Source organism: Bos taurus, chromosome 17 (assembly GCF_002263795.3).
Source record: "Bos taurus isolate L1 Dominette 01449 registration number 42190680 breed Hereford chromosome 17, ARS-UCD2.0, whole genome shotgun sequence".
Taxonomy (NCBI): Eukaryota; Metazoa; Chordata; class Mammalia; order Artiodactyla; family Bovidae; genus Bos; species Bos taurus.
In genome coordinates, this window is record NC_037344.1 from 14,800,516 (window position 1) to 14,821,676 (window position 21,161).

The 21,161-nt window shown below is 38.9% G+C and overlaps 1 long non-coding RNA gene across 3 annotated transcripts in view; it reads left to right on the top strand.

Annotated features, from left to right (window-relative positions):
* Positions 1–16,955, top strand: part of LOC132342581 (uncharacterized) — a 100,857-nt gene extending 83,902 nt beyond the window's left edge. For all 3 annotated transcript variants that reach the window (XR_009491002.1, XR_009491001.1, XR_009491003.1), the window contains one exon: positions 15,018–16,955. This is a non-coding gene — a long non-coding RNA (uncharacterized lncRNA). The remainder of the gene's footprint in view (positions 1–15,017) is intronic.
* The last annotated feature ends 4,206 nt before the right edge of the window (positions 16,956–21,161 follow it).

Here is a 21,161-nt window from a genome sequence, read left to right on the forward strand (position 1 = left end):
AGTGTCCTTCTTTGTCTTTTTTCACAGCCTTTGTTTTAAAGTCTATTTGATCTGATATGAGTATTGCTACTCCTGCTTTCTTTTGGTCTCTATTTGCGTGGAATGTCTTTTTCCAGCCCTTCATTTTCAATCTGTATGTGTCCCTTGTTTTGAGGTGGGTCTCTTGTAGACAACATATATAGGGGTCTCATTTTTGTATCCATTCAACTGGTCTTTGTCTTTTGGTTGGGGCATTCAACCCATTTACATTTAAGGTAATTATTGATAAGTATCATCCCATTGCCATTTACTTTATTGTTTTGGGTTTGAGTTTATACACCCTTTCTGTGTTTCCTGTCTAGAGAAGATCCTTTAGGATTTGTTGGAGAGCTGGTTTGGTGGTGCTGAAGTCTCTCAGCTTTTGCTTGTCTGTAAAGCTTTTGATTTCTCCTTCAGATTTGAATGAGATCCTTGCTGGGTACAGTAATCTGGGCTGTAGGTTATATTGTTTCATCCCTTTAAGTATGTCCTGCCATTCCCTCCTGGCCTGAAGAGTTGCTATTGAAAGATCAGCTGTTATCCTTATGGGAATCCCCTTGTGCGTTATTTGTTGTTTTTCCCTTGCTGCTTTTAATATTTGTTCTTTGTGTTTGATCTTTGTTAATTTGATTAATATGTGTCTTGGGGTGTTTCCCCTCAGGTTTATCCTGTTTGGAACTCTCTGGGTTTCTTGGACTTGGGTGATTATTGCCTTCCCCATTTTAGGGAAGTTTTCAACTATTACCTCCTCAAGTATTTTCTCATGGCCTTTCTTTTTGTCTTCTTCTGGGACTCCTATGATTCGAATGTTGGGGCGTTTAACATTGTCCCAGAGGTCTCTGAGACTGTCCTCATTTCTTTTAATTCGTTTTTCTTTTTTCTTCTCTGTTTCATTTATTTCTACCATTCTATCTTCTACCTCACTTTTCCTATCTTCTGCCTCCATTATTCTACTGTTGGTTCCCTCCAGAGCGTTTTTGATTATTTATTTTATTATTTATTGCATTATTCTTTATATATTGACTCTTTTTTATTTCTTTTAGGTCCTTGTTAAATATTTCTTGCATCTTCTCAATCCTTGTTTCCATGCTATTTATCTGTAACTCCATTTTGTTTTCAATTTTTTGGATCAGTTTCACTATCATTATTTGGAATTCTTTATCAGGTAGATTCCCTATCTCTTCTTCTTTTGTTTAGTTTGGTGGGCATTTATCCTGTTCCTTTCCCTGCTGGGTATTTCTCTGCCTTTTCATCTAGTTTATATTGCTGTGTTTGGGGTGGCCTTTGCGTATTCTTGTAGTTTGTGGTTCCTCTTTATTGTGGAAGTTCCTCACTGTGGGTGGGGTTGGACGTGTGGCTTGTCAAGGTTTTCTGGTTAGGGAAGCTTGTGTCGGTGTTCTGGTGGGTGGAGCTGGATTTCTTCTCTCTGGAGTGCAATGAAGTGTCCAGTAATGAGTTTTGAGATGTCAATGTGTTTGGTATGACTTTGGGCAGCCTGTATATTGAAGATCAGGGCTATGTTCCTGTGTTGCTGGAGAATTTGTGCGGTATGTCTTGCTCTGGAACTTGTTGGCCCTTGGGTGGTGCTTGGTTTCAGTGTAGGTATGGTTTGATGAGCTCCTTGTGATTAATGTTCCCTGGAGTCAGGAGTTCTGTGCTGTTCTCAGGATTTGGACTTAAGCCTCCTACCTCTGGTTTTCAGTCATATTCTTACAGTAGCCTCAAGACTTCTCCATTTATATAGCACTGATGCTAAAACATCTAGGTTAATGATGAAAAGTTTTTCCATAGTGAGGGACACCTGGAGATGTACACAGAGTTACATGGAGAAGAGAAGAGAGAGGAGGGAGATAGAGGTGACCAGGAGGAGAACAGAGGGAATCAAAAGGGGAGAGAGTAAGCTAGCCAGTAATCACTTCCCTATGTGCTCTCCACAGTCTGGATCCCTCAGTGATGACCACGGTGTTACACAGAGAAAAGAAGGGGGAGGAAGGAGACAGAGGTGGCCAGAAGGATAAAAGGGGGAATCAAAAGGGGAGAGACAGATCCAGTTACTAATCAGTTCCCTAAGTGTTCTCCACAGCCCAGAACACACAAAGAGATTCACAGAGTTGGGTAGAGAAGAGCAGGGGGAGGAAGGAGATAGAGGCGATCTGGTGGAGAAAAAGGAGAGTCCAAAGCGGGAGAGAGCAGACAAGCCAGTAATCTCGCTCCCAAGTAAAAATGGGTACTGAAGATTGGGTTCTTAAAGGTACAAAATTGACAACAAATACCAAAAAGCAAAGATTAAAAATCTAGAGTAGCAGTTAGATTCTCAAAAATACAATATTAAAGAAAAAAACAAAGTCACAAAAATTATAAAATATATATATATATATATATATATGAAGTTTGCTTTAAAAATAGAGTCTTTTTGTTTTTGCAAAGTAATATTAGGTTATAAAAATGAAAATTTAAGGAGTAATAGAGGACTTAAAAATTTTTTTAATTTTTAATTAAAAAAATAATAGTAAAAATATATCTAGGACTTTCTCTGGTGTTGTTGTGGGACACAGTGGGGTCAGTTCACTTTCAGATAGTTCCTTGATCCAGCTTACACTTCTCAAGATCTATAGGCCCATTCCTATGTAGTCGGTGCTAACTTCAGGGTTTTAATCTATTGCAACTGTCACTTTCAAAGCGGTTCCCTCTGTTTATTTTATCTTCTGTTTGCTGGCCTCTTCAGTGTCTTAATTTCCACCCTGACACAAGGGGGCGGTGGTGGTCACTTTTTTTAGGCTCACTTTTTCAGTTGTGCTGTGGGGAGGGAGGAACACTGCAAACAAATATCACTGGCATCTGTGGAGAGTGCTCCCAGTGTCTCGGCCAGACTGGTTTTGCCCCCACTCACGGCGTGTGTGATTTCCCAGTCTACACTGCTCAGGCTCTCGGTTGCTCTGCTGGCACTGTCTGAGGCTGGTCCTGGGTTGAGTGCAGTTTCCAGTTCAAAGCTGCTCAGCTTCAGGTTCTCGGGTTCTCCACAAAGGCACAGACTTAGTTGGGCCTGAGTTTTGTGCCCGTCCTGGGTACGAGCAGCTCAGGTGACCAGGTGCTTGGCGTGTATAGTTGTCCCCAGTTGAAGGCTGCAACTTATCGCCTCCCCTGTCCCCACCGCTCGGTTTTCTGGGTATACAATGGGCGCACTTATCTCAGGTGTGCTGTGTGTCTCCTCTGGGCAGCTGATCCCTGGCTGCGACCCTCCCGACGGATGTCGACTGTCCAGAATCCCAAGGAGTCTTGGTGAGCAACGAGGGCTGCTTGCGCTTTGGTAGATGATGCCTCTCTGGGGCCATGATTGCCCCTTTCCGGCTCTGGCTGCCCTCGTCTGCCTGTCTCCGGCGGGGGATGGGCCGGTCTGTAGTCGGCTAGCTCTGTTCAGTCCTTTGTTCTGTGAGCGGGCCTGGTGGTGTCTTAGGTTAGGGCTTTTTGCGGGATAGCTATCCCACAGTCTGGGTTGCTATCCCTAGTTAGTTCCCTCAGATTGCCCTCGGGGCATTCAGGCCTGGTCCTTACCCTAAGCAATGCAGCCTGGGGCTCCCTGTCCAGTCCCCTCTTGCTAGTGGCAGATGCAAGCATCTGCGCTGCTTCTCCGCTGGGAGTTGCCTTAGGCACGTAATCTGTGAGTTTTAATTATTTATTTATTTTTCTTCCCGGTTATATTGCCCTCTGAAGTTCCAAGGTTTGCCACAGATTTGCCGGTGAGAGTGTTTCCTGGTGTTTGGAAACTTCTCTCTTTTTTAAGACTCCCTTCTTGGGATGGATCTCTGTCCCTCCCTCTTTTGTCTCTCTTTTTATCTCTTCAATTTTTTCCTACCTCCTTTTGAAGACAATGGACTGCCTTTTGGGGTGCTTAATGTCCTCTGCCAGCATTCAGAAGTTGTTTTGTGGAATTGCTCAGCGTTCAAATGTTCTTTCAATGAATTTGTGGGGGAGAAAGTGGTCTCCCTGTCCTATTCCTCTGCCATCTTAGGACTGCCCTCTCAGCTTTCTTTATAGTCCAACTCTCATATCCATACATGACTACTGGAAAAACCATAGCTTTGACTAGACGGATCTTTGTTGGCAAAGTAATGTCTTTGCTTTTTAATATGCTGTCTAGGTTGGTCATAACTTTTCTTCTAAGGAGCAAGTGTCTTTTAATTTTATGGCTGCAGTCACTATCTGCAGTGATTTTGGAGCCCTCCAAAATAAAGCCTGTCACTGTTTCCACTGTTTCCCCATCTATTTGCCATGAAGTGATGGGACCAGATGCCATGATCTTTGTTTTTTGAGTGTTGAGTTTTAAGCCAACTTTTTCACTCTCCTCTTTCACTTTCATCAAGAGGCTCTTTTTCACTTTCTGCCATGTGGGTGATGTCATCTGCATATCTGAGGTTACTGAAATTTCTCCTGGCAATCTTGATTCCATCTTGTGCTTCATCCAGCCCAGGGTTTCTCATGATGTACTCTGCATATAAGTTAAATAAGCAGGATGACAGTATATCACCTTGAGATATTCCTTTCCCTATTTGGAACCAGTCTGTTGTTCCATGTCCAGTTCTAACTGTTGCCTCCTGACCTGTATACAGATTTCTCAGCGGGCAGGTCAGGTGGTCTGGTATTTCCATCTCTTTCAGAATTTTCCACAGTTTATTGTGATCCACACAGTCTTCAAAGGGCTTTCAAAAGGTTTGTTGTGATCTATACAATCTTCAAAGCCTTCAATGTTTTTCTGGAATTCTCTTGCTTTTTCTATGATCCAACGGATGTTGTCAATTTGATCTCTGGTTCCTCTGCCTTTTCTAAATTCAGCTTGAACATCTGGAAGTTCACAATTCACATACTGTTGAAGCCTAGCTTGGAGAATTTTGACCATTACTTTGCTAGCATGTGGGATGCATGCAATTGTGTGGTAGTTTGAGCATTCTTTGGCATTGCCTTTGGGATTGAAATGAAAACTGACCTTTTCCAGTCTTGTGGCCACTGCTGAGTTTTCCAAATTTGCTGGCATATTGAGTGCAGCACTTTCACATCATCATCCTTTAGGATTTGAAATAGCTCAGTTGGAATTCCATCACCTCCACTAGCTTTGTTCGTAGTGATGCTTCTTAAGGCTCACTTGACTTTGCACTCCAGGATGTCTGGCTCTAGGTGAGTGATCATATCATTGTGATTATCTGCATTGTGAAGATCTTCTTTGTATAGTTTTTCTGTGTATTCTTGCCACCTCTTCTTAATATCTTCTGCTTCTATTAGGTCCCTACCATTTCTGTCCTTTATTGTGCCTATCTTTGCATGAAATGTTCCCTTGGTACCTGTAATTTTCTTGACAAGATCTCTAGTCTTTCCCATCCTATTGTTTTCCTCTTTCTTTGCATTGATCACTGTGGAAGGCATTCTTATCTCTCCGTGCTATTCTTTGGAACTCTGCGTTCAAATGGGTATATCTTTTCTTTTCTCCTTTGCCTTTTGCTTTTCTTCTTTTCTCAGCTATTTGTAAGGCCTCCTCAGACAACCATTTTGCCTTTTGGCATTTCTTTTTCTTGGGGATGGTCTTGTACACTGCCTCCTGTACAATGTCATGAACCTCCGTCCATATTTCTCCAGGCACTCTGTCTATCAGATGTAATCCTTTGACTGTATTTGTCGCTTCCACTGTATAATCATAAGGGATTTGATTTAGGTCATACTTGAATGACCTAGTTAGTTCTAATGGTTTTTCCTACTTTCTTCAATTTAAGTCTGAATTTGACAGTAAGGAGTTCATGACCTGACCCACAGTCACTCCTGGTCTCGTTTTTGCTGACTGTATAGAGCTTCTCCATCTTTGGCTGCAAAGAATATAATCAATCTGATTTTGGTATTGAGCATCTGGTGATGTCTATATGTAGAATCTTCTCTTGTGTTGTTGGAAGAGGGTGTTCGCTATGACCAGTGTGTTCTCTTGGCAAAACTCTATTAGTCTTTGCCCTGCTTCATTCTGTACTCCAAGGCCAAATTTGCCTGTTACTGCAGGTATTTCTTGACTTCCAACTTTTGCATTCCAGTCCCCTCTAAAGAAAAGGACATCTTTTTTGGGTGTTAGTTCTAGAAGGTCTTGTAGGTCTTCATCGAACCATTCAGTTTCAGGTTCTTTAGCATTACTGGTCGGGATTCGGATTTAGACTTGGATTACTGTAATACTGAATGGTTTGCCTTGGAAATGAATAGAGATCATTCTGTCGTTTTTGAGATTGCATCCAAGTGCTGCATTTCAGACTCTTGTTGACTGTGAGGGCTAGTCCATTTCTTCTGAGGGATTCCTGCCCACAGTAGTAGATATAATGATCATCTGAGTTAAATTCACCAATTCCAGTCCATTTTCTTTGCAATAGACTTTTAAAATATTCAGTTTGCAATAGACTTTTAAAATATCCTACCTGGTCTTCAGATTTAAAATATGAAAAATACTTATTCAAAGAAGTTTATCATGAATGTCACAAGAAACTACCTCCAAATGTTATAAATATAAGAATTTTTAAAAGTGGTATGACTGAAAAACATTGCTGCTGCTAAGTCGCTTCAGTCGTGTCCGACTCTGTGCGACCCCATAGACGGCAGCCCACCAGGCTCCACCGTTCCTGGGATTCTCCAGGCAAGAACACTGGAGTGGGTTGCCATTGCCTTCTCCAATGCATGAAAGTGAAAAGTGAAAGTGAAGTCGCTCAGTCGTGTCCGACTCTTCGCGACCCCAAGGACTGCAGCCTACCAGGCTCCTCCATCCATGGGATTTTCCAGGCAAGAGTACTGGAGTGGGGTGCCATTGCTTTCTCAGGAAAAACATGACAGAAATAAAATTTAAAATAGGGATCATTGTAAGTAAAGCTGTGCCAAATTTTTTTTTAAAACACCTACTTAAACAAGCAGGAATGTCAGACTGCCTGTAATTGCTACCTCTGAATTTCCTGTGAGTTTATTTTGCAATACTTTAGTTGGAAATCTTTTACCCCAGTTTGTGGAGAGATGAAGGGAAAAAAGTAAATACATATTAAGGGGAAAAAAAAAGGAAAAAATTTAAATGTAAGAATAGAAGACCTAAGTTTTACAAACACTGGGGTTCATTAACAGACAAAGAAGCTCTGCCCCAAGAAGCTAATGTCTGAGCAGATAAACAGCACAGGTGTTTCGTTTTTCTAGTCTGAGCATGAAATCTTCCTTGAGTTTAATGAAAGACAGTTGGATGAGCTGTATGAGTGAAAACAGAGGAAAGAAAAATAAACCAAGGCCCTTAAGGCAGTGGTCTCCAACTTTTTGGGCACCAGACACCAGTTTCGTGGAAGACGCTTTTTCTCCTGACTGGGGCTGGTGGGAGGTGGTTTCAGGATGATTCAAGTGCATTACATTTATTGTGTACTTTATTTCTATTATTATTTCTGCATCAACTCCACCTCAGATCATCAGGTCCCAGAGGTTGGGGACCCCTGCCTTAAGGGAAAAAGTCAAAACAGGTATCTAATCTTGGGAAAGAGTAATTATATAAATTTGGACCTGCTATTGCGTTAACTCTTTTGCATACTGAGAGAAACCTCTAGTTATCTTTGGTTCCTTATCAATAAAAAATGGAAAATAATCATATATTTTTCAATGGATACTGAAATGTGAATGCAGGATTTATGGAGAAAGTTCTTAATGCTTTAGAAAAGAGCTTAGGAGAATATGATGTAAGTGCATTTATTTAAACAGAATGAGCATCTTGAATGTGTTCATTTCATTCATTACTGTAGTATGAACACTTTTATTTAGTGTTTGCTGTACTTTTAAAAATGTTATTGTGGTATAATCTGCATATAATAAAATGCGCCCCTTTAAAGTGCAGTCCACTATCTTTCAATAAATGTGTATACTCACCACCCCACAGCCAAGACACAGAACATTTTCATCACCTCCGAAAGCTACTTCATAGTTGTTTCCAGTTATCAGCTCTTAGTATTGTCAGGCTTTGGAATGTTAGTCATTTTAATGGAGATGTAGTGATATCTCATTGTAATTCCATGGAATTCTCCAGGGAAGAATACTGGAGTGGGTTGCCATTTCCTTCTCCAGGGGATTTTCCTTACTAGGGGTTCAAACCTGGGTCTTCTGCGTTGCACAGATTCTTTGCCATCTGAACCACTGGGGAATGATAATTAATAATGTCAACTATCTTTTCAAGTGTTTGTTTGCTGTTCATGTATTTTCTTTGGTGAAGTGTTAGTTAACATATTTATATTGGGTTGTTAGTTTTTCTCTTATTTAGGTAATGTGAGTTCCATATATATTCTGGATATGAGTCCTTTATCATATAAAATGTTTGGAAATAATTCCCCCAGTATGAGACTCACCATTAAATGAGATTTTTGGCTATAAATTTTCCACTGATGTCTTTTATCAGGTTGATGAAGTTTCCTTTAATTCTTAATTTGTTGAGAACTCATCATTAATGGTTGGTGAATTTTTGCTCAAATGCTTTTCCCACATCTATTGAGACAAATTATGTGGCTTTTGTCTTTTATTATGTTAATGTGGATAATTACATTGATCTATAAATATTAAATCAACCTTGTATTTCTAAAATAAAACCTGCATGTTCATGATGTATTATCCTTTTTCTCTATTATTGGATTCTTTCTGTTAATATTTTAAGAGAAATTTTGCATATATATTCATGAGAAATATAGGTCTATAATTTTCTCTTTATTCCTTTGCTTTTAGCATCAAGATAATATTGAGCTCATAATATTAAATGAGTTGGGAAGTGTATTGGGATTCCCCAGGGCTATCTTCAGTTTGATGGCTCACTGGAAGTCTCAGAGGACTCAGAAAACTAGTATACTTATGATTGGTTTATTACAGTGAGAAGTGAAAGTGAAAGTCACTCAGTCGTGTCCAACTCTTTGTGACTCCATGGACTATACAGTCCATGGAATTCTCCAGGCCAGAATATTGGAGTGGGTAGGCTTTCCCTTCTCCAGGGGATCTTCCCAACCCAGGGATTGAACCCAGGTCTCCTGCATTGCAGGCAGATTCTTTACCAGCTGAGCCACAAGGGAAGCCCATTTCAGTGAGAGAATACACATTAAATTCAGCAAAGGAAAAGGTACATGGGTTTAAGTCCAGGGGAAACCAAACCTAAGCTTCCAGTATCCTCTTGATGGAGTCACATGATGTCCTTTATTCTCCTCACAATGATGTGTGATGACATGTGTTACCAACCAGGGGTGCTCACTTGAGTATTGGTGTTTAGATAGAGCTTCAAGGCAAAAACAGGTGTTCATCATAAATCACATTCCCATGAACATCTGATCAAACTCGTATCATGTGATCCAAGGCTTCATGCATATAAAATCTTTCTTATCAGTCAGAATATCCCAAGGGCTTAGAGCTCATATCCCAGGAAGTGGCCAAGGGCCAATACTAGAGAAAAGATGTTCTTGAGAATGTGCAGGGTTTGAACAACCCAGGCCTGTTGCATTGACCCTTTTCCTGCACAGGATGTATGTTTGTAGACTCTACTTTCTGAAAGAATTTGTGTAAGATTGGTCTTATTTCTTATTAAATGTTGACTTCAGTTTATCAGTGAGGCCATCTGGACCTCAAATATTCCTTGTAGAAAGATCTTTAATTAAAAATGCAATTTACTTAGGACTATTTATATTGATGTAAGACTATTTATATTGTCTATTTTTTCTTGTGTCTTATTTGTAATTTGTATCTTTCAAAAAAAATTTGTCCATTTTAGTTTGTTGTTAATTTTGGGGAGATATGGCCCTGCTGACACCTTGATTTCAGATTTATTGCCTCTGAAACAGTAAAATAATACATTTGTGTTACTTTAAGCTATAAAATTGCAATAATTTTTTTCAGCAGCCCAAGAAAAATAATACTTTCAGTTTTTATGGTCTGTCATAACTGTAATGGTATTGAAATTGGTAATTTGTGTCTTGAACTTTTTTCCCCTTTGGGTAGAAGTTTATTGATTTTATTGATCTTTAGGTTTTATTGGTTTATCTCTTGCTTATTTAATTCATATTTCATTTATTTTTACTCTTATCTTTATTATTTTATTCCTTTTGTATAATTGGGGTTTAATTTTTTTCCTAGCTTCTTAAAATGGAATCTTATATCATTGAGCTTGCCTTTCTCTTTTTTTCTAGTATTGGTTATTTAAATTTGTAAGTCTCCCTCTCAACACTGCTTTAGAACCACAAACTTTGATATATTTTTATTATCATTAAATTTTCTAATTTCTCTTATGACCAAGGGATTCTTTAGAAACTTAGTGGAGGGATGAAGACCAACCTCAGCCACAAATTTAATCCTTATCCATCCTAGTACTGTCTCTATTAGTTTCTGTGGCCTTTTGGTTGTTAGTGTCTGACAATAATTGTTTTTAAAATATTCTGTCCAGTTTTTATAATTATTGCATACAAGAGAGTTTGCTCAACCACTTTATGCCATGAAGGCAATAAAGAGAGGCCATTTGTTAGACATCTATCCACTGTATTTTAATTGCCTCTTTTCATGCCTGTTCCCCTTTATTTTATTGTAGGCCCTCGAAATGTGGAGACTGTATCATATTCCATTTCACATTCCCAGCACCTAGAGCAATAATACCTGGTGCTAAGCAGCCCCTCCATTAATATTTGTTGACTAAATTAATAAAGTTCTAGCAATGAGTCTCACCTGACATCTTCAGAAGCATGGCAGGATCATTATGTTACATATGCCCAGAAGGATGCATGATTATGAGAATTATGTGAAGGAATTTTAAGTATGCAAATCATTATGTAAATGAAGAATCTATTGGCAATGAAGTCATGGTTCAGTGGTAGGGGAGCTAGGATGTCAATGCAGGTGAAGCTGAGTAGATCAAGAACTCACTATGATACAACACCTATGCAGAGAGATCACTGGGAGGCTCCTCATTAACACAAATGCAAAGCCTACATTTTTGTTCACAGTGAATATTAGGGCACTAAAGTGATGTTTGTTTTTTCTGGGAACAGAAACAGAGGCTAAGAATTGCTATTTTAAAAAAGCAAAAAAGCAATACCTCTGTATTCATGGTTGTCAAAGACAAGTTTGTGTATATTAAAATGTTTATCCTATTTTCACTGCTGTAACACTCTTTAACCTTATCACTAGTAGTGGTTTTGAAATAGCAATAAAGCAAGGGTGAAGAGGGTGAGGTGTATGAAAAGAGTAACATGGGAACTTACATTACCATGTGTAAAACAGGTAGCCAATGGGAATTTGCTGTATGGCTCAGGAAACTCAAACAGGGGCTCTGAATCAACCTAGAGGGGTGGGATGGGGAGGGAGGTTCAAAAGGGAGGGGATATATGTCTACCTATGGCTGATTCCTATTGAGGTTTGACAGAAAACAACAAAATTCTGTAAAGCAATTATCCTTCAATAAAAAGTAAATATTTTTTTAAAAAGCAGGGGTCAAATGGCTTTTTATTGATTTTTGGATATTGCAAAAGACATTTTTATCTTAGGGACTAATTTAAATGTATATAATATGGAATAAGGGTGGTATGAAATAAAAAGAAGATTAAGTGTTTCTATTGTTTCAGTTAAATGTTGAATATGTACTAAAGTTACAGCTTATGGAAATGTCAGGAAGGAATTCCACATAGAAGAACAAAGAAGAATAGGCATGCTTGCTGAGGGACACACTTCCATCTTGGGAATGGGGCTGTCAGATAACTCTGTTGATAAATCGGGCAGGACTGAAACTGAATGGACGCAGGATATACTTATGTCTAGTGCAGCTGAAGGTGCTCAGTGCCAGTTCTTTGTGTCTATGGAACCAGAGCCTTGTTTTGCCTTGGAGAAGGAAATGGCAACCTACTCCAGTACTCTTGCCTGGAAAATCCCATGGATGGAGAAACCTGGTAGCCTACAGTCCATGGGGTTGCAAAGAGTCGGACATGACTGGGCGATTTCACTTCACTCTTCATACTTTATCACCGGAGAAGGAAATGGCAACCCACTCCAGTAGTCTTGCCTGGAGAATCCCATGGACAGAGGAGCTTGGCGGGCTGTGGTCCATGGGGTCGCAGAGAGTTGGACACGACTGATGTGACTAAGCACGCAGCACACAAGTTGTTTTCAGTTCTGCTGATGGTTTGGGACATTCTTCAAAAGTTCCACATAATTCCCCTTTGATCTGCCTCATTTCCAGCTTGTACCTATCCTGTATCCATCCTGAGTTTCCCTGCTCTCTTTAGCGGGAATACTTTTAATTTTTTTAAAACTTTATATTGGTCTCTAGTTGATTTACAATGTGGTATTAATTTCAGGGGTATAGCAAAGTGATTCAGTTATACATATACATAAATCTGTTCTTTTAAAAATTCTTTCCCATCTAGATTATTACAGAATATTGAGCAGAGTTCCCTGGGCTACATAGTAGGTCCTTGTTGATTGTCCATTTTAAATATAGCAGAGTGTACATGTCAGTCCCAAACTTCCAGTTTATCCCTCCTGCTTACCTTTCCCTTTTGGTAGCCATAAATTTGTTTTCTTTGTTTATGAGTCTATTTTGTAAATAGTGAACCACTTTTCTAGTCTTTGAAAGATTCTTTACTTTTTTCTCTCTCCCTTTCTCTTCCCAACCTTCCCTTTCTCCCTGTACTTCCCTTCCTTTATTCTTCTTTTAAAATAATTCTTTTTCAAATAATTCTATTAAATGGAAAAATATGCTTCTACAGTCCTTTAATCTTGTATAGACATGGACACACACACATACACCCCTTGGCGTTTTAATATTTGACGGATGTTTATCTTGGGTTTTCAATGAAGTGTTCACAAATATTTTCCAGCTTCCTGTGGATTATTTAATTTTTAAATTCTATCGTTCAATATCTCCCTAACTAATCTCTACAGGTGTTTCAAGTTTTTTTTTTTTTTTTCTAAAATTGAATAACGGATGGATTTTTCTTTTGTTTTGCCTTCTCTCTTCCACACCACTGGCATGCTCAGTTTAATTGGCATCATCCCAAACATTTACTGGGGGCTACATGGTATAGCACTGCACAGAGGAATGGGGACCCAAGGAATATGGTATGCTTCTAGTTGCTTATAGTCACGATGAGGAGACAAGCTGTCACATGGAAGGATAAATAATGAAGAAGGTCATATATGCTAGGTAACAAAAAAGTAGTATAAACAAGTATAAGAATTCATGAATAGGAGCATTATTATAGCCTGAGATAGAGAAGGAAGGGCAGAATCAAACAGTCACTGAGGGTTTATTATGTCGAGGCTTTTCACATGTGCCGTTTTCCACATGTGCCGTGGGCTTTCTAGGTGGCCCAGGGCTAAAGAGTCCGCCTGCCAGTGCAGGAGACACAGGAGACACGGCTTCAGTCCCTGGGTTGGGAAGATCCCCTGGAGGAGGAAATGGGAACCTACTCCAGTATTATTGCCTGGAAAATTCCATGGATAGAGGAGCCTGAAGGGCTGCGGTCCATGGGGTCTCACAGTCAGACCCGACTGAGCACATACACACCATTTTCCATCATTTAATCATTTCAAGAAACTGGGAGGTTTATAATGCTACCTCTTTTCAAAACGATGCAACAAGACTCAGAGTGGGCAAAATGGTATTCCCAAGAACCCAGAGATAATAAATTGCAATCCAGGATTTAAGATGAATAGTCATAACATGTTTCAGAAGTAAAAGTCTCAGAGAAGTGGAAGGCTTTTATGGGGTATAGTAGAAAGTCTTTATTTTTATTTATTTATTTTATTATATTTATTTAGTTTTATTAAAAATTTTTTTATTATTATTATTTTTTACTTTATAATATTGTACTGGTTTTGCCATACATCAAAGACCAGATCATGTAATGCTTTGAATGCCAGTGTCTTACTGTTTATGTAATGTGTGCTAGAAGATTGATTTAACACTATTAAATGTTATTTTTACTTTGGAAAGGAAGAGATAAAATTCATTGTATTTTAAAAATTTTCTTAAAATTTCTTAATTGAAGTACAGTTGATGTACAATGTGGTGTTAATTGAGGTGTACAACCAAGTGATTCAGTTACACATATACTTAAACATATATGTACATTAACTCCTTTTCAGATTCTTTACCCATGTAGATTATTAAAGAATATTGAGTAGAGTTCCCTGTGCTATGTAGTAGGTCCTTGTTGGTTATCCATTTTATATATATGGTAGTATCTGCATATTAATCCCAAGCTCCTGATTTATCCCTCCTCCTCCTTTACCCTTTGGCAACCATAAGTTTGTTTTTTATGTCTCAGTCTACTTCTGTTTTGAAAATAAGTTCATTTATATCATTTTTAGATTCCATATATAAGTGATGCCATATGATATTTGTCTGATTTACTTCACTTAGTATGATAATATTCAGTTCAGTTTAGTTCAGTCGCTTAGTCGTGTATGACTCTTTGTGACCCCATGAATCGCAGCACGCCAGGCCTCCCTGTCCATCACCAACTCCCGGAGTTCACTCAGACTTTTGTCCATCGAGTCAGTGATGCCATCCAGCCATCTCATCCTCTGTCGTCCCCTTCTCCTCCTGCCCCCAATCCCTCCCAGCATCAGAGTCTTTTCCAATGAGTCAACTCTTTGCATGAGGTGGCCAAAGTACTGGAGTTTCAGCTTCGGCTAGGTCCATTCAAATTCCTGCAAATGGCATTACTTCATTCTTTTTTGTGACAATAATATTACATTATATATTATATAATATTACATTATATATAATATACATTATATATATATGCATATATATGTATATACATGCCACATCTTTATCCATTTATCTGTCAATGGACATTAAATTACTTCCATATCTTGCCTATTATAAATAGTGATGCTGTGAACATCGGCATGCATGTATTTTTTCAAATTAGAGTTTTTATCCTTTCTGGATATATGTCCAAGTGTGAGATTGCTGGATCATATGGTAACTCTGTTTTTAGTTTTTAAAGGAACTTCCATATAATACTTTGGCCACCTGATGTGAACAGCTGACTCATTAGAAAAGACCCTGATGTTGGAAAAGATTGAAGACAGGAGGAGAAGGGGACGACAGAGGATGAGATCGTTGGATGGCATCACCGACTCAATGGGCATGAGTTTGAGCAAGCTCCAGGAGATGGTGAAGGACAGGGAAGCTTAGTGTACTGCAGTCCATGGGGTTGCAAGGAGTCGGACATCACTGGGCGACTAAACAACAATTGTGGTTTTGATTTGCATTTTGTCTAATCATGAGCAATGCTGAGCATCTTTTCATGTGTCTGTTGGCCATCCTGCATGTTTTCTTTCAAAAAATGTCTCTTTGGGTCTTTTGCCCATTTTTTGATTGGGTTGTTTGTTTTTGTTATTGATTTGTATAAACTGTTTGTATATTTTGGAAATTAACCTCTTGTGAGTCTCATCATTTGCAAATATTTTTTCCCAGCCCATAGGTTATCTTTTTGTTTTGGTTATAGTTTCCTTTGTTGTGCAAAAGCTTATGAGTTTAATTAGGTTCCATTTGTTTATTTCTGCTTTTATTTCTATTGCCTTGGGATACTGACTTTAAAAAAATATTGCTGTGATTCATGTCAGAGAAAGTTTTGCCTATGTTCTCTTCTAGGAGTTTTATGTTATCATGTCTTATATTTAAGCCATTTTAAAACAGAATTTTAGAAAATATCTTTTGTGTATTTTTTTGCCTAGCAATTCCTAGTGTAGCTATCTATCCTACTGGCATAAGTGTGCAAAGATGTATGTAGAAGGTGTTTATTATAACATTGGTTTTAATAGTGAAAAAATAAAATTAATCTACATGGAATAGACTGGCTAAATACTCATCAAGCCTTCTTCTACTTCCTGTGCAAAAATTCAAACAAATTTTCCAGTCTTCTTGGTAGACTCCATAAATAGTTCTTACTAACAGAACATGAGTAGGAGAAATAAAGTACTTCTATCCATGGCAGTGAAAAGTGGAGTGTCTTCATATTTTCTCTTTCTCCTGTCTATTGCGTGACACTGAGGAAGAAAGGAGATTGATACTTGTAGGACTGTGTGAAAGAGAATATCCCCTACTGACTCATTGGCCTGTGACCTGAGTTTGGCCATAAACTTTACTGAGTTAAACTGTTGACGTTTCAGTGTTATCTGTTATAGCTCTAGCCTACCTAGTTAATAAAATCCGATATACATCTAGGGGAATGAATTAATAACTTGTGGTACTTCCATATTATGGATGGCTGTGTGGCCAGGATTGGGCAGATTTTTGATTCTGTCATAAAACACCACCAGGCTATGCTATTAAGTATGAAAAGAATTTCACAAAATAGTATGTATACCCACTTATTTATATGCACACCTGCCACCCTGAACTCTGTGCTTGCGTGTGCTTGTGTACAAACACAGGGAAATGGTTGAAAGTCACTGGGCTTTACCAAGGGGGTCCCTCGTGTTTTTCTCTATGTACTGTGTTATTTGAACTTTTAACAATAAAAATGTATGTAGGATTTTTAAAAATAATAAATTTGTTCAGACTTTTTTACAGGCTTGGTGTAAGACTCAATGTAATAGTTGTAAAAATTCTTAGGAGAAAGTGCTAAATATATATGAGATATTTTATTATGACACACCTCTTCAAATATCTATTATTAAGATGTCTATTTAGATTTCTGCCCAAGCTATAATTTATTTGTACCATAGGAACATTTTAGAGCTGCAGTTGCTAGGCTGTCTTAGCGGCTTAATACAGCATCACTGTGACTACAATGAGATGCCTCGTGTCCTCTTATGCTTTTTTCCTGCATCCTCCTCCTCTCTATCTAGTTCTTCTGAAGGTAGAATATTGGGAAAGAGGGAAGAGTTCTTTTTCCTTTCTGACTAGCATAGAAACATTTTACTAATTAAAGAAAAAAGATTCATAAGTAGGGTAAGGAGTTGCCCATAGACGATAATGTTCAGCTCTCTACTTCAGGAAGAGAGGTCATAAATAGTGAGGATATAACACTGTCAAAAGAAGCAGTAGATATTTATAGCTGATAAGAATACCTGAAGGCAAACTGAGGTTGTCTCTTTAATTAGCTTGAATAGGAATTAATCCAAAGGCTATCAGTACACAGGCCAGTGTATAGACAAGTCTTCATGATGAGAAACGAGAAGCAGCAGCATGCTCTGTTTCTGGCTGAGCTGGGTTTGAATTTTGACATAGCTGACTCCATTGTGTGCAATTTGTCAGAATGAAATGTTTTTTCACATATCTAGGTCAGTGTTTGATACATTTGAAGCACTCCATCAATGTTGTTAAAAACAAGTTTTGAGGAAGTTATTTTTAAGGAGCACAGCACTTAAAGTAATTGTTTTCATATCATTGTTCCTCTGAACCACTTTCCAGTTCCAAGAGTCATTCTACTATGTAGTAATTTTACTTGGTAGAAAACCTTAGGATCTGAGAAGAGGAGGAGGAGGAGGAAGGGAGAGAAAAAGTAGAAAGAGGAGAAAAATGGAAGAAGGGGACAGGGAGGAAGAACAGAAATATAATTTTGGTCACTTCTACTTATGCCAACAAAGGTCCGTCTAGTCAAGGCTATGGTTTTTGCAGTAGTTATGTATAGGTGTGAGAGTTGGACTGTGAAGAAAGCTGAGCGCCAAAGAATTGATGCTTTTGAACTGTGGTGTTGGAGAACTCTTGAGAGTCCCTTGGACTGCAAGGAGATCCAACCAGTCCATTCTAAAGGAGATTAGTCCTGGGTGTTCTTTGGAAGGACTGATGCTGAAGCTGAAACTCCAATACTTTGGCCACCTCATGTGAAGAGTTGACTCATTGGAAAAGACCCCGATGCTGGGAGGGATTGGGGGCAGGAGGAGAAGGGGACGACAGAGGATGAGATGGCTGGATGCAATCACCGACTCAAAGGACATGAGTTTGAGTAAACTCCGGGAGTTGGTGATAGACAGGGAGGCCTGGCATGCTGCAGTCCATGGGGTCACAAAGAGTCGGACACGACTGAGCGACTGAACTGAACTTACGTGTCTAGATTCTAATTGTGGCCTTTCTGAGAACAACATGGTTGAAAGAATGCTGAATACATAGTGTATAAGCTACATGGGAGGGCAGAGACCCAGAATTGTGTGATCCTTGAATGTCCAGTTTAGTTTATGGACTCCCAGCAATTGACCCTTCCCAGGCTTGCAGAAAGATTGAAAAGCTTGGGAAAGATTGAAGGCAGGAGGATAAGGGGATGACAGGGGACAATATGGTTGGATGGCATCACTGACTCCATGGACATGAGTTTGAACAAGCTCCGAGGGATGGTGAAGGACAGGGAAGCCTGCTGTCCACGAGGCCACAAAGAGCTGGACACGACTGAGCAACTAAACAACAACAACAACAAGGCTTGCAGATACACAGCTAAAGATCTAGCCAAAAACTCAGGAGAACTTCTAGATAGATATATGTGTTCTTTTCATAGCTGCCTCCTCTCCAGCACCCAGTCTAACGAACTTTTACTATTAGACACTATTTGGTGTGGAACTCAAATTTCTATCAAGTAATTTCAATCAATCTAGTCAAGTAATTTCCTTGGTTAGAATGCATCCCTGCTGTGTCAACAGCCCCTCATTCTGATATTTATATTCTATACCTTGTAAAACAGATTTAAGCTCTACTTTTCTGAGAGGCAGTTTGAAAGTGTGCCCGCATCAAAAGTCAGGGTGAAAGCAAAACTTGCTTTCTGTGTTTTCCTTGTGTCTAAGATTATATGCCCATGCTTGCTTTTGTTTAATGTTTGAAAACTTTTATTACCTATGTTTGTCTTGCTTTATTGTTATTGACTGAGTGAGTGAGTGAGTGAAGTCACTCAGTCATGTCTGATTCTTTGCTACCCCATGGACTGTAGCCCACCAGGCTCCTCCATCCATGGGATTCTCCAGGCAAGAATACTGAAGTGGATTTCCATTTCCTTCTCCAGGGGATCTTCCCAACCTGGGGATCGAACCCAGGTCTCCCTCATTGCAGGCAGACGCTTTAACCTCTGAACCACCAGGGAAGCCCACTACAAGAGTGCAGATCTGATACTTATTGCCTCATTATGGGTGAACTTCCAGAGAACTTCTGGAAGTCAACTGTCATTCTTCCTTGTGCCATTCTCATGTGTGAATGTGATACAAGGAAACTCTGCATCTTGTTGCTAGTATGGAAACGAATCTAAAACCTGGAAGAGGTCACGGTCCAAAGAAATTGAGCCAAATATGTTGAATTAAGACAACCTTGAAGAACATGTTGTCTCTGGATTTCAAGTTATGTGAAAATATAAATGCCTTCATTGTTAAACTTAATTGAATTACATATTCTGTTACTTGCAGGTAATCTATTTTAACTGATATAAGCCCACACATATATTTTTAAAATTGAAAGTTAAATCATGTTAAACATACTGTGAAAGAATATTAAATTTATTTTTTGTGGTGACTTTTTAATATGTCAATCATTACATGAAATAAGTGCTTCATTGGCTGGGGCTAAATATAATAGAGACTTTTCATAAAATCACATTTTGTTTTTACTAATTAATTCCTTAATGTTTTAAATATTTTAACACTCTGTGAAGCTCTGGGGAACAATGGTATAAAACCAAAATAACACATAAATTTGTGTCTCTAAGCACTTATGTATATGTACGCCTAGTTGTTGTTCTGTCACTCAGTCTTGTCCTATTCTTTGCCACCCCACGGACTGCAGCACTCCAGGCTTCCCTGTCTTTCACCATCTCCTGGAGTTTGCTCAAACTCATGTCCAGTGAGTTGGTGATGCCATCCAACCATCTCATCCTCTGTCGCCTCTTCTCCTCCTGCCCTTAATCTTTGCCAGCATCAGGATCTTTTCCTGTGAGTCAGCTGTTCACATCAGGTGCCCAAAATACTGGAGCTTCAGCATCAATTTTTACAGTGAATATTCAGGGTTGATTTCCTTTAGGATTGATTGATTTCATCTCCCTGCAGTCCAAGGGACTCTCAAGAGTCTTCTCCAGCACCATAGTTTGAAAGCATCAGTTCTTAGGCGCTCAGCCTTCTTAATGGTTCAACTCTCACATCTGTACATGACTAGTGGAAAAACCATAACTTTGACTATATGGACTTTTTTGGCAAAGTGATGTCTCTGCTTTTCAATATGCTGTCTAGGTTTGTCATAGCTGTTCTTCCAAGGAGAAAACATCTTTTCATTTCATGGCTGCAGTCACCGTCTGCGGTAATTTTGGAGCCCAAGAAAATAAAGTCTGTCACTGTTTCCATTTTTTCTCCATCTATTTGCCGTGAAACGATGGGACTGAAAGCCATAATCTTAATTTTTTGAAAGTTGAGTTTTAAGCCAACTTTTTTATTCTCTTTCATTTTCATCAAGAGTCTCTTTAGTTCTTTTCACTTTCTGCCAATAGAAAGAGTAGAGAAAAGTCTAATAAGATTGAAGGAAAATGTCTACAGGGTAGTAGAATTATAGATTATTTTCACGTTTTGAAAGTAACTTTTTCTGCTATTTGAAATTTAAAAAAAAGATACGTACAGTACTGTGTATCTGGCACTGTAATAAATAATATATATTAATTTTTTCTTTTAATTTTCACAACAAAAGATAGGAATTATATTATTTTTATTTACTGATGAGGCAGCTGACGCTTGATTTTATGTAAATTGTCCAAGACAAAACAGTTAATAAGTAGTGGAGAATATATTACATTTATAATTAGAAAACAAATGAATTCTTCTTAAGAAAAATAATGTAGAAATATATTTTATGATGTGAAAAGATGTTTATAATATGTTCAGTTCAGTTCAGTCGTTCAGTCGTGTCTGACTCTTTGCGACCCCATGAATCGCAGCACGCCAGGCCTCCCTGTCCATCACCAACTCCCGGAGTTCACTCAGACTCACGTCCATCAAGTCAGTGATGCCATCCAGCCATCTCATCCTCTGTCGTCCCCTTCTCCTCCTGTCCCCAGTCCCTCCCAGCATCAGGGTCTTTTGCAATGAGTCAACTCTTCGCATGAGGTGGCCAAAGTACTGGAGTTTCAGCTTTAGCATCAGTCCTTCCAAAGAACACCCAGGACTGATCTCCTTCA